Source organism: Epinephelus lanceolatus, chromosome 14 (genome assembly GCF_041903045.1).
Source record: "Epinephelus lanceolatus isolate andai-2023 chromosome 14, ASM4190304v1, whole genome shotgun sequence".
NCBI classification, from domain to species: Eukaryota; Metazoa; Chordata; class Actinopteri; order Perciformes; family Serranidae; genus Epinephelus; species Epinephelus lanceolatus.
Window position 1 is genome coordinate 18,007,840 of NC_135747.1, and position 13,902 is coordinate 18,021,741.

At 41.2% G+C, this 13,902-nt stretch overlaps 1 protein-coding gene across 1 annotated transcript in view; it reads right to left on the reverse strand.

The window, feature by feature from the left end:
- edar (ectodysplasin A receptor) overlaps positions 1-6,843 on the reverse strand; it is a 49,540-nt gene extending 42,697 nt beyond the window's left edge. Inside the window, exon 1 of the mRNA XM_033616964.2 lies at positions 6,625-6,843. The gene's annotated coding sequence lies outside the window, so the exon portion shown is untranslated. The remainder of the gene's footprint in view (positions 1-6,624) is intronic.
- Positions 6,844-13,902: the final 7,059 nt, after the last annotated feature.

Below are 13,902 nucleotides of genomic sequence, written 5' to 3' on the forward strand. Positions count from 1 at the left end.
TGATGAATTGAACTCATAGTGGTCCGTGTCCAAACCTTTATCAGAACATCTGTTTATAAATTGTCACATAAGTCGTGTAGTATAATCAAAGTCTCATTCATCCAGTCGTATGATCAGTACTTCCAAAACAGACAGCCCTTTCTGATGCCGAACTGTACTAAATAGTGAAACTTCAAAGCTCTCTTCAAAGCCTTACATCTTTGACAAAAACAGTAATTTTACCTCACTGAACATGGGAGTTGCTGGTCTACCACTGCCTTGATCAGTAGTTTGTTTGTGTTGATGTACAACTTTAAGGGTTAGTTTACCAAAGTCACACTTTTAAACTCCTGTGTTCAGCTAAAATTAGTGTTTTATCAATGGAATCTGGCTTTGAAAAGACCAACAATAATTTTCACTCTTAGTTCAGTTGCCCATCGATAAAGGAAAGTGTGTTTGGGAAGCACTGAATATACGACTGGACAAATGAGGACTTAGGTTATACTGCATGGGTTGTATGAGAGTTTGTAAACAGATGTTTTGATATAGTTTTGCTGTTGTCAAATGTGTGGCCTATCACTCATCAAGAGTTTTTTTTTTTTTTAATGTTTTTACATTCTTCACTGTGGAGGCATGCCAGAAAAACAACACTTTCTTCATGAATTCAGCAGAACAAGAGGTAAGTAAATGATATACAAATGGTCATTTGGAGGGAAAAATATGCCTTTAATGCTGATATTGTTTGACTGGAGCTGCTGGTAGCTGGTGATTTTTGCAAATATTTGATAGCTTTGGCCACTTAAACTGTCAGTCTCAAGCTATTGCTCTAACCCTTCCATAAACACACTCTCATACACATAATCCCTCTGCTTTCAGGCCGTAAACAGTTCCAAAGTCAATCAATGCTCTGCTTTTTACCTAAAATAGCCAGTTATTTTATCCTTTTACAGACCAGGGCTCAGCTTGCCAAATCCAAGCAAGATCTCAAACACATGTTACTCACTCTGACCGCCTGCCTGTTTGTGTGTGCACGCACAACACCCCAAATCCTGCTGTTTTTGCGCCAACCAGGCAGTGAGTACTCACAATCGTTGAGACCTTGACAGAAGAAGAGATGGTCATCATTAGCTCCACTTTACATGATGCAGATGTCTGTCAAAAGAGAATTCTCCAACGATTACAGGATGCAGATCACTTTCTGTAAACTTAAGCTCTGGGTATTTTGACAATTTCCCACTTCATCAGGCCTGCACATGTCCGTGCTAAGTGTACAACTTCACGCTAACTGAATCAAACAAAAACTAGCTTTAACAGTAGCAAGTGCAAATCCAGCTAGCTATCTAGACACGAGACACAATAAGTAAATAAATGCTGGGGTATTATGATTATGACTAAGATGAATGATCCGAACTCTCACAGGTAATAAAACTTCAACCAAGTGGGTTTGTAGATAAAACACGAAGCATAAACCACTAATGCTGTGGATTTCCCCGCTATCATTTCTCCGCAGTCTGTCATTTAAACCTCCACCAGCTCTGGTAAACAACTCACCCTAACAAGATTTATTTTACCATATATGTTTATCGGTACACTGGATGATTGTACCTCTGATCTCTATCTATTTTGTTATGTTTCGTGTCCATTTTTCTCTCTCAAGTAAGTCCAGGTTAGAGGCTTTAATCAAAAACACCCACCACAACGTGAAGGTAATTGTGAATTATAAGAATATTATAACCAGAGAATCTTCTCTGACAGTAGTCTATAATCATCGGGGAAAGAAATCAAACAATTTCATTCAGGGTAATACCCTGTCATTAACTGTACAGTGGCCATAATCATCAACCTGTGCTTCTAATAATCCACCTGAAAAGCATCAAAATGCAACTCAGTTCATCGAATGTTCAGCTCTGACTTTAAATAATCATTCCAAGAATTTGGCCAATCCACTTTCAAGTAATTATAAGTGGCCCTACTCTCTTTCTTTTCAGAGGTGAATTATGAGGAAGGAATGTGCTGCTGGCAATTTGTCTCCTTTCTATGATTTGGAGGCAGCTGGGGAGTAAATCGAGGGCTGGTAGCGATGCTGTCAGTCAAATTAGACCAACCGCTTTCACCTTTGGGTGAATCAGACTGTGAGTGTCTTTTAAAACTTCTAAACAGAACTCCCAGATTGGAAAAAATAGATCTAAAAACAGAGAGACAGCACTACAGTTACAATGTACAGTCATCATTATTATCACATTTCTGTAATTCAGGCTCACATATTGCATTACTGACATGTTTGCAAATGTTGGCTCCCATTCTCCTTGCATGTCTCTATCAGTGCTAAAGGAAGTCAAACTCGGTGAATTAAGTAGCCATCATGTCTCAGCTATCAGGAAGTAAATGAGCCAGAAGTGCATAAGTCTAATTTGCAACTTGATGACCGTCTAAGTTTGATGTGAAAATAAACCCATGATTAAAGTGATTTCCAACTTTGGAGACAGACGCAAACCTCAGGCAACAGCTGGCCCTCATCTGCTGTCTAAATATCCATTTACTCCGACCCCGTGTAACTGCAGCATCGCGGTTTATCAGTGCAAACTGTATTTTCACAGGAGTGTCAAAACATGCTTTGCAGCAACTTGAATTTCCATTGACAAATCAGACTAGAATACTTCCGTAACTGGGGCACGCTAAGAGTTGATGGCTCAAATGTCACCTCAAGCAGATTCACTTGTGGAAAGACTTTCTTAATTCCATAAATAATGTGCATACTTTTTAAGCAGCAGAGAAAAACACCTCCAATAAAATCCACGCAAAGTTACATACATGTCTGAAACGCCACATGAAATGTGTGTGTTTCTATACATGCACATCTGTATGATGTTTCTTCATCTCTCTTCATCTTTTGATTGCTTTAATTACAGACTTACTGTCAGCTTCCCACTCTGTGCGCATGAAAAACAAACTCTTACGGCACATGAAAAGAAGTCGCGCACACACACACACACACACACACACACATACACACTCACAACACACACCTATCCCCGCTCCAGTCAGTCAGTAGGCTCTTTGATTCTCTGCCTGCCGGTGATCTGTCTTTCATCGTCTTCTCTCCCTGATCCCTTGTTCCCCTCTTTAGCTCTGCTGGGGCAGAACGTCTCTCTCTCTCTCTCTGTGTCTCTGTCTCTGTTTATTTTGCAGCGGCTGTAGGTGGGAAGCCTAATCTGCAATCAGGAATCTGTCTGTAAGTCTTAGTGCTGCCCTCTAACTAACCTAGGGTACAGTGATGGCACAGCAATGCCATCCTCTCAGCTAAAGAGCTTTCTATATTAGAATACATGTTTTCTGGGGAGTGAACTTCTTATAGTGTTTCCTCTGTTAGTCCATTAAAGAATGTACAAAACACTCCAAATCAGCAGTGGACAAGCCTTTTGGGAACTACAATGAGTAAGCAGCTCTAAAGTTACTGCTGAAACAGTTTTTCCGTAAAATAAATGAATCTGAATCTGCATTGTTCCTTTCTGTTTCCAGTTGTCAGCATTGCAATAATAAACCATAGGTGTGCGTTTTTACCCTTTTGTGGAGCGTTCTTAAAACAAATCTGAGAGCTCTTGGAGACTTTTCTTGCGGGTGGATAATTCTAGTTGTCTGAACAGCAGGCGAGGCATGATGGATGGAGGAACCTTCAAAGCGCAAATCCTCATCAATCCATTGAAAAAGTAAAGACTTAAGAATATAAGCAGTTACTTAGAGGGATGAAAGTTGCAGAGCAACAGAAGCACCCACACCCTTTCAACCTGCCCACGGCAGGGTGTGATACACATCACACCTCAGATCCTACACCCATCTGCACAGGTGCCCCGATCAACAACATGATCCCTCACCAGCTTCCTACCTGCTAATTAATCGTCTCACCAACCAAGCCACAAACACAGCTTGGTGTGCGAGCTTTACTTCAAGCACCAGCCAGCTCACGACAATCTCTTTCAGCTTCACCTTCTGACGCACGTGTATTTTCATGCGTATGATTTCCAGAGACCTCACTCAGTATTTCTGAGACATAAAGCGCCAGATCTCCCGCCACAGACTATGTAAGAAATTGATGACTAACTCAAGTAGGTTCCCCATATAGAGGACTTTTAAGTAGACACAAATTAGACCACAAACCCCAATTTGATTAAACTTGCTCCCTGGGGCCTGCATGGAGAGGTTTCAACTGTTGATTTATTATTGTTTTGTTGGACTGTCTGCACTGTGCATGGGGATATAATAACGGTGAGAGTAAAACCCATGATTAGAAAAGTTTCTCTTTTCCTTTTATGTTGCTTCGCTGGGATTATTGCATGTAAATTAAAATATAATGAAATGCAGCTACCTCCTTATTTTGCTCGGGACCTCCTGGAAGCCCCTCTGGGAGACTTGAGGATCCACTGACTTATTCTATGTTACGCTGTCTGTCCTGGTGACTGTGAGCTATGCAGCAGTCATAAAGCGTTTTGTTTGCTCTGTTAAGAACAGTGTGCATCAGTTTGAGCTGTATAAAGCACATCAGCATACTAATACCAGATATGGATTTCAATTTATAGCCTGTATTTTATCAGTGAATTATTTCTTTGTACTGCACATATTAACACTTCCTTTTTTATTGAAAATAATAATGCACATTTTTTTTTTAACTCTTGTCATTTTACTGGTACAACTTCTACGCTAAGACTGACTTCAATAGTATAACTGAGGAAGATATATTAGAGCAAGTTTCTTTGGACCTTTTCTAGATGGTAAGAACCCCTAACAATAAGTGGACATGTTGCATGTTGACACTGAAATGTTGGTTTCTTTAGCTTTATCTTCTACTGGATGGATCCCTAGATTATCCCCATAGATCTACAAATCTTACATTCACATTGATAATTATAGCAATGCCACAGATGATACAGAGTCTGAAGGACTCTTGCACGTGGTCCTGGTTCTGGTTAGACACTTTGGTAAAAGCCTCCACCAAACAATCCTGCCATGAATTAAAGTTACCTAATGAGCTGAAATAACTTCACTTTAATACAAAAACTCTCTGACGTGTTTAGTAGAATTTCATTTCAGATGTGTGAGGCGTTATGAAACATTCAGCCCTAACAGGCCTCCTGAGATCTATAAATTTCTCGACGGGGGGAAATGGCCTATGCTGCGTGGATTGGAATCAGCTGCGTCATAAATCTCAACGATAACTTTCACAAGAAAAACACGAGAATCCCTTCCCTTTTATGTGACATCACTCCAAAATCAATGGGGTCATTGTGTGGATTCTTGTGCCGAGCAGCATTAAGCGACAGAGCGGTGAGTAAGTCAACAAATTATCCATTCACTCCAGGATGATCATGACTACAGGCGCTGGCTTTGTTACTTCTACTGCCTTCATCCCTTTAATCCTTCAGAAACCATATTAACTTCTTTTGAAGATGAGTTACACTCCCTCCTGTTTCTTCTCTGTGTCTCCTTCGCCTTTCTACCTGTGAACATGAAAGATTTGATGGCAGCGGAGATGCTGTGCTGGGGGCTGCAGGGGGAGAGAGAGAGAGACAGATAGAGAGATAGAAAGAGGGAGAGAAAGAGAGGAGGAGGGGGGATAGAGACGGATTGATTTCCACCTCCAGCAGCTACAGTTCAAAGCCAGCCAGCAGACTTCAGAGGCGCGGCAGGACCCGGCATGTCCCTAGCCGGGCCGAGCTGCCTGTCTGCGGGCAGGACTTCCCCCGGGGGCCCCGGGGCCCGGGACAGTCAGGCGGCACCAAGAAAACAATTATGCAGACAGAGGAGAAAGGTGTGCAAGGTCACACACTCACTCAAACATACAGCTAAAAACACAGTGTCATAAGCAAACTATCTACACTAACCCTGTAGAACTGATTGAGCTTATTGAGCTGCATTGAAATGACTTCTCAAGATAATTTTCTTTCTTCCACACTACTCACACTGATCCAAATCATCACAAGAGCATGAAGTCAGTGCTCACATCTGCAGCATGCTTTGGATTCAAGAATCAAAGCCTTGTCACAAAGCAATTCAGGCCCAAACTGTGAAGCTGGTGATGTGCGAAAATCTCATTTGCCTTCCACCTTGGGCTACAACCTTTGAAACAACACGCACAGATGTACCTTTCACACACTTCACAATGTATGATATGCCAATGCATGACATATTACAACTAAAATGTATACAGCTACAGTGGGTGGCATTCATGCAAATAATAATATTGGAAATATATGCGTCCAGCCTCATGCACTTGACAACAAACTGCCCTTACAGCCTGAGATGTGCACACTGGCAAGTTGGAATCAGCTTGTCAAATAAATAACATGTCATGTAAAAGTAGAAAAGCAGTGTCTGTTGTCACTTCTGCATAATTTGACACCAAACAGCACTTTAAACTTTATAAACTTCAGTAGATGTGTTTTTCTTTTGGCATGCAGCAGCTGTTTCTGTCCTAAAGCCTGCATTCCCTATTGCAAGAAGACTAACACTACATAGCCTACTTATTTTTAGGTGACATTACAGTAAGGCACATGTTTGTTTGGCATAATAAGCATTGCTCAGGAATTTCCCCGAAGTCTTGCAGCAATCCGTCCTCGCATTCCTGAGAGCGGAGCTGCTCAGACGTCTTACCTGGAGCTCAGAGAGGGGGGCACGCTGCTCTGGTTTCTCCGCGGCACTGCGGGGGCTGCTGGCGGGACGATCAGTCCTGGTGATCGGTGATCAATCTCTAACGTGGTGTCGGATAAGCATCGCCGAGGGACCAGCTGTCTGTGAGTTTTTAACTCCACTAAATCCAAGTTGTATCTCAGCCTCCACTTTGGTGCATGTCGGTGTGTCCGCAGGCTCCTCCTTGATGAGGGAAAAGTGAGAAGTTTTCTCCGCCCTGAATGAGAGACACATTACCGTGTCCCAGGTAGACTCCACGGCGGGGACAATTAACGTGCTGCGGGCTACGACTCAACTCCGCCATCTAGTGTTGACAGGTGTGTAGTGGCAGCACCATGACGGTGGCTAAACCAGGGGTGCCAAACTCATTTTGGTCCAGGGGCCACAAACAGCTCAATTTGATCTCAAGTGGGCTGGACTAGTAAAACTACTGCATAATAACCTACAAATAACAACACCTTCAAATGTTTCCTTTTTTAGTTAAAAAAAAATAATTCTTAAAGGGTTCATCTATTTCCAAAACAAATGATGAACACCTGAAGCTGCAGGTTGACAATATTTTGCACAATGTTTAATGTCTTTAAATCTGACCACAGAAAGTATTCATTGTTATTTCAGGGTGGAAAAGCCTCTGAGGCAGCATTTTACATGAAGTACTGTACCTACTCACTGTTTAACTTGCTCCTGAAACCTCTCAGCCTTCACATGAGCATTAATATCAGGTGTGCAAAGTCATCTACAGAGCTGAACTGGACCCTCTGGCAGGCCAGTTCTCATGTTTGACACCCCTGGGCTAAACTGAACTCATCATCATAAGGAGGAGAACCACTACCAAGATGCACACAAGTCAGTTATACACTGCATTTACTGTAAGCCTTTACAATACAATGCAAGAATACTGTTACTGAACATATGGGCATTAATCTATATCACCAACAATGAAGTGTTAAAGGTTTGTTATATCACACAAAAGCAGTAATTTTAGAACATCTATTTACTTATACTATTTTTATTTATTGAGTTGCTTGTCCCATATTTTCTCTAAATATGTATGTGTTTACATATTCATTGTCACAAACACAGATACAAAGTGCTTTACATGTCACTAATTTAGTGTATAAGGACTAAAGAAATAAGACACAGTCTAAATGAACTTAAAACTCAAGTAAAATGAGGGAAGGCTCTCCAATAAAAGTATATTTTTTTATCTATAAAGCAATACTGGGCAAACTTCCTGCCTACCTCTGCACCCTTCTGTGTCAATAGCTACACTCCTACAAGTGATTGCTTTTTAATGTCCCCTGGGTTTTAACAGATCTGGGGAAAAAAATGCATTCTCCTATTCTGCACCTTGGACATGGTACAACCTTCAAAAATTTCTAAAATTAGAATCACTTGTATCCATTGATGAATTTAAGGGCATCATAAAGAATGTGGTGACAGAGACATGTGCCTGTTTTTCTTGAGAGGCCGCTATTTTTGAATAGCTGTTGTTTTTATTGAGGAGTTTTGTATTATATGTTGTATTTCTTGCATTTTAAATGTGTTTTGATTGACGGCTACCTCGGCCAGGTCTCTCTTATAAAAGAGATTTTCAATCTCAATGAGACTTCCTGGTTAAAGAATGGTTAAATAAAAAATTAATATGTTTTAAGAAGGGACTTAAAAGAGATCACTGACTCAGCCGACCTGATATCCTCAGGCAGACTGGTCCAGAGCCTTGAGGTCCTGACAACAAATGCTCTGCCCCCTTTAGTTTTCAGCCTGGCCTCTGGAACAGACAAAAGACCTCGTCATAGGACCTCGTCACTGAGAGGTCAGAGATATAGCTGGGAGAGAAACCATGAAGAGCCTTAAAAGTAATAAGTAAAATCTTAAAATCTATTCTGAAACATACTGGGAGCCAGTGTAAAGAGGCTGAGTCTAGAGTGATGTCATCATGTCTTTTGGTTCTGGTTAAAAGCCAGACATAAAATCAATCAATGATGCTATCATTCAAATTCATCTTTAATTTCGTTTATGTGCACAATGTCTCCTTTTTAGTTGGTAAACTACACTCAAAATATAGTGTGCAGAGAGTGTGTAACCATAACTGTATAAAATGATACAAGAGAAATTGCACTCAATGGATGGTGAAAAGCAAGATGGTGTCAGGGAGGGAGACAAACCAAGGACGGAAAGAAAAAAAAAATGATTTAAGAGGTGCTGGATTATTTACATGATATTATTATATGTGCATTGTTAATATGATATCACTATTTCATTTTTAAAAATCACGGTTATCATCAATACCAGTATGCTGCAACACTTGCCGTTACAGGGACATACGACTACCCACCACCTCTACTATGATTTCAACCACTATTGTTTCACTTTACTTGAATGGCCACACAACCACAGTTGCTGCCATTTGGTTTTGGTACAGCACTGTAAAAATGCTGTAATATTAACCATAATATTCATAGGTAAAAGAGAGAAAAGTTACATATTGCTACTCTCACTGTTAAGGTGTTTAAAATGAAGCACTAACACCTTGTTTCAGATGATAAACCATCTTTGACACAGAAGCTATAAATTAGTTTGAGTGTGCGTGTCTGTGTTCGTGTGATGTGGATGACTGGTGCCTGTTGTCTGAGTTGGACTAAAGCTTGGACGTTAGTCTTCCTCTCCTCCTCCTCCTCCTCCTCCTCCCTCTTTCCGCCGCTTCTCCTTTTCTCAGCCACAGGAAGGGTGAGATAAAAGAGGGGCTTTGAAAACACTGGGAGTCCTGTAATTACTCACTCTCCCTCTCTGTCTCTTCCCTTCTGTCCCTATTTTTCTTTCTCTCTGTATCGCCATCAGCTTCCTCCTTCTTGGCCACCCTCTCTTTTTTTCTGTCACATACTCTGTGTCCCTCTCTCAGTCTGTTTCCTTCTCTCTTTCCCCATCCTCTTCTCTCTTGTCATTCTTCTCTCCGTGCCTCTGTCTCCCTCCGTCATTGAGAGGCTCATTGATGTCGATCCAGGGGCTTCCTGACTGAAAAGGAGGATGAGAGGAGAAGAGATTAGATGAGAAGAGAGGATAAAGAGAGGATGAGGAGAGGATAACAAGAAGACTGATGAGTTCTGCTGAGAGAATGATGGCTGCTCTGTCACAGACCGGACAAAAACACATATCAAGCAAAACCTGTACTTAATATGATGGATGGTGTAACAGAAAAAAAAAAACACGCAACCGACTTTGCATAAGGTGAAATGGGGTATAACGAGATAGGATATGTTGAGAAAATGGGACGTATATAAGACATGAAACAGTATAATGAGACAAGCTATGATACATGAGGAATAATACGACCAAAATAGAGATTAATTAAGATGAGATATGATGAGATAAGGGATTATTTGATTAAGCAACATAACATACAGTGGTATAGGAGTACATATACTTCACATATTGCATGTTCCCTGTGTGGGAGATGGGAGGACGCAAAGCCAGAAGCATGGAGTCAACATTTGGGGGCGCCCCCTCACATACACACACACACACACACACACACACACACACACACACACTTCTGATGGGCATTCTCCAGAGGGTAAAAACACATTTCAAAAAACACTGCAACATTTCAGAAAACACAACATTTCCCAAACCACTGCAACATTTCAGAAAACATGAAAACATTTCCCAAAGTACTACAACATTTCCCATAAAACTAGAACATTTAAGAAAGCACTTTAACATTTTGGAAAACACTACATTTTACAGAACACGACAACATTTAAAAAAACAGAGACATTTCACAAAACATAATAACATCTCACTAAAAACTTCAACATTTCCAAAACACTACAAAATTTACAATACAAAAACAAAAAACACAAAAACATTTCAGAAAACGCAACAACATTTTGGAAAACAAGCAATGTCCACCTGAAATCCACAAGAGGAAGAAGTACTTCCATTTTTTCGCAGACTGACAGAAATTATTGTCCATTAGTACCTACCTATTCCAGTTTGAGTCTCAAATAATGCTGTAGTGTTTTCTGAAATGTTGTTTTGATTTGACCCTCAGGGCTACCATAGTTAATAGGTTTTGTTTGGGATTTCAAAGAACAATAATTATAATAATGATAATAATGGTCATAATGATAAAAAAATATATATTCTATGGGGATCTGAGAACTCATCAGTGCTTGTTCCCTGATTTCTCCATCAGGGAACAAGCTTCTCCGAAACAAAGCTTTAATATTTTACATGAACGTAGTGCACCTTGAAATTCTCAACAACGACCAAAAAAAGTGACATTATTTTAATTATCATTATTATTATTATTATGAAGATGTTTCAGTGGGCCTCACAGACACAGATCAGCATCAGGCGCCCAGCCCAAGCTCTCTTAGGAGTCGCGGAACAGATCACCATAAACCTTAGAACACATCAGGCCATTCAAAGAGAGATCACCTCTCCTAGGACGGCTGTGTGTGTGTGTGTGTGTGTGTGTGTGTGTGTGTGTGTGTGTGTTCATGAGTGTTATACTCTGATCAGCCAAAACATTAAAACCACAGGCAAGTGAAGTGACTTACATCTACTATTTTGTTACAGGGCAGTGTTCAGAGGAGCCAAGGTTTGCCAGCACTGTAATAAGATGATCTGTGTTATTCACTTCACCTGTCAGTCAATGGTTTTAATGTTTTGGCTATCGGTGTGAGGACCAATGTAAGTTTTACGAAGTCAGAATGTCAAGGCCTCGCTTTCAAATCTTAGCCCTCAAACAGTCCTCTTCAAAGAACTGTGATCATGAATCATCCAAAGAAGAAATGTGTGCGTTTTTTTTTATTCCCTGAGTGTGGAAGTCTTGAGCCGGGAGTCTGCTGCACCACATTCTCCTTTTCTTTCAAACAATCTGGTTCTGAAGCTCTTCCACCTGCGCCTTCAGGCTGGCCTCCTTCTGCTCCCACTCTTGCTTCTTTCACTGCACTCTGAAGGAGGGATGACTTTACCTCCAGCCTGGATTCCTCCATCTCCTCCTGCAGGGAGGCTTCCTCCTGCTCCCATTGGAGACGGTCAGCTGTAAACGTCTTATTCTCCTTCTGCTGCAGCTCCATCTGGGGAAGAAGAGCTCTCCGGCATTGTTCCAGCTCTTCAGGCGGCAGGACTTGGCCCTCTGCCACTGGTGACACTCAGTCTTCAGCTCCTGCTCTGTCTCTATCAGAGCAGTCTTAAGGAATATGATTCTCAAATTTTTGCTTGTCCAGTAGAGCCAGGAAGGAAGCTCTGGATTCTTCGATGTCCTCCTGCAGGGAGGATCTCTCCTGCTCCCATTGGAAGCAGTCAGCGTCAGACTTCTTCTCCTTTTCCTACAGCTCCACCTGGGCAAGAAAGGTGCTCTGGCACTTCACAGCTCGTCATGATGGCAGGACTTGGCCCTCAGCCACTGATACTTAGTAAGATAATAAGTTTCCTATCAACTGATGGGAACATTTTTGGATGCAAGGGTTGCAAGTGGAATACATGCTCAGAATCATGGGCTGTTCACTAGCTAATACACAAATGCATGCTAGCTAGCTACTGACTGGATTTTAGCACACACACACACACACACACGTAGTTTTTTTAAGATTAAGTAGCAGCTGTCACAGACCGGCTATCCTGTTTTAACCCCCCCTCAGCACCACATCAAAGTACTGTAGCTCAGAGAAGATAGCAGTCAGTGGAGGCCTAATTTGCTGCTTGGTATAATGAAGTTGGGGTAACTTCAATTTGCAGCAAAATCATTAAAAGCAAACTTCCTGCTTTTTTTTTTATGTGCCCCAAGGAGGCTCGAACTCTGGAAGAAGGAATTGAAAATGTGTCCTAACTGTTCTGAACTTTTCAAGGATGAAGTGAATGCATTACAGAAAAAAAAATGCAATAGCTGAATTTTTTTCTGCCAATATTTTATATAAAACAAGTTATCTTCCATGGAAAAGTGTACATATCAGTTTAAATATCAGTCTTCTTAACTTGGTCATACTTTTTTTTCCTGGAGGAACACACACACGCTGTACAAACGGACCTACCACAGACTCAATGACCTTGTTAGCACCCCTGTTAGTACACCCCACCCCACCCCACCCCCATGCACATTGTCTGTGAGAACGCACTCACATTCTCTAACTACTCCTCAACAAGGAAGCAAAGAGGCCGGTTGCCATGGTAACTGCCGTGTCAGCTAACCTACTTTTGCATGAACGAAGGACATTGGTCGACGGGAGAGAGAGGTGCATGGTATATAGGTGCATGGAGAATATCCGCACACACACACACACACACACACACACACACACACTACATATTCATTATATTTGATCGTCTCGGGCAAATGAGATTTAATCATTCTCCAGAGCAGTCAGTGAGAGAATGCTTGTGTTTGCAGAGAAATGATGAAAAGAATAAGAGTCATTATTTATATTATTGATAAAGACGAGTATAATATAGGAGCGTATGAAACTTTGGTGAACCCCGTGTGTAAATTAGGTTGATGCAGAAGAAAATAGACTTTAAAAAAAAATATGATATGCATGCAGTGTCAGGTCAGCTTAAGTTTGTTTTCCTAGCTCATCACTGCAAGAATTTCCCAAGGGACAACATTCAATTACAAAATAATTACGTCGTTTACTGCGCATTTTGCAGTACAGTATGCAGCTAAATAAAAGAACAGAGCGTGAAGCATTGAAAGCCCATTGGAAACACATAAGAGGCCTAACTAACTTACCTTGCCAAGCCTTAAGCAAACTGGGCACCACTCAGACTCTCTGATCTTGGGAAAAAAATGCAATATCACATTTTGAGAGGGGGAAACTGCCCTCACAAGGGCTGCTAAGCACGCCATAATGTGCTGGTCGGTGCTCACATCCACACAACTTGGACATGGACATGCTGTTTTAAGTACAATAAAACTGACAATCCAAACACTTGAAAGTAAATGAGTAAAATGCCTGAAAACATAATGCATAATCGACATCATTACAACACTGAATCATAACAGCCTTTACATGTGCATCATGACAGCATGTGTGCGTGGATCATTATTGGACAAATGTCAATCTCAGTGACATCTCACAGAGCCGTTTAACCCATGTATCTCCAGAACGCTAGTTACCATCCCTAATTGACACGTCTGCTATTTAAACAGCATCCACCTTTTGTGTGTTATTGACAGCACTGTGTCCTACAGGGAGCCCTAGCTATGCTGCTTAAATGGATTGAGGGGATTTTCAT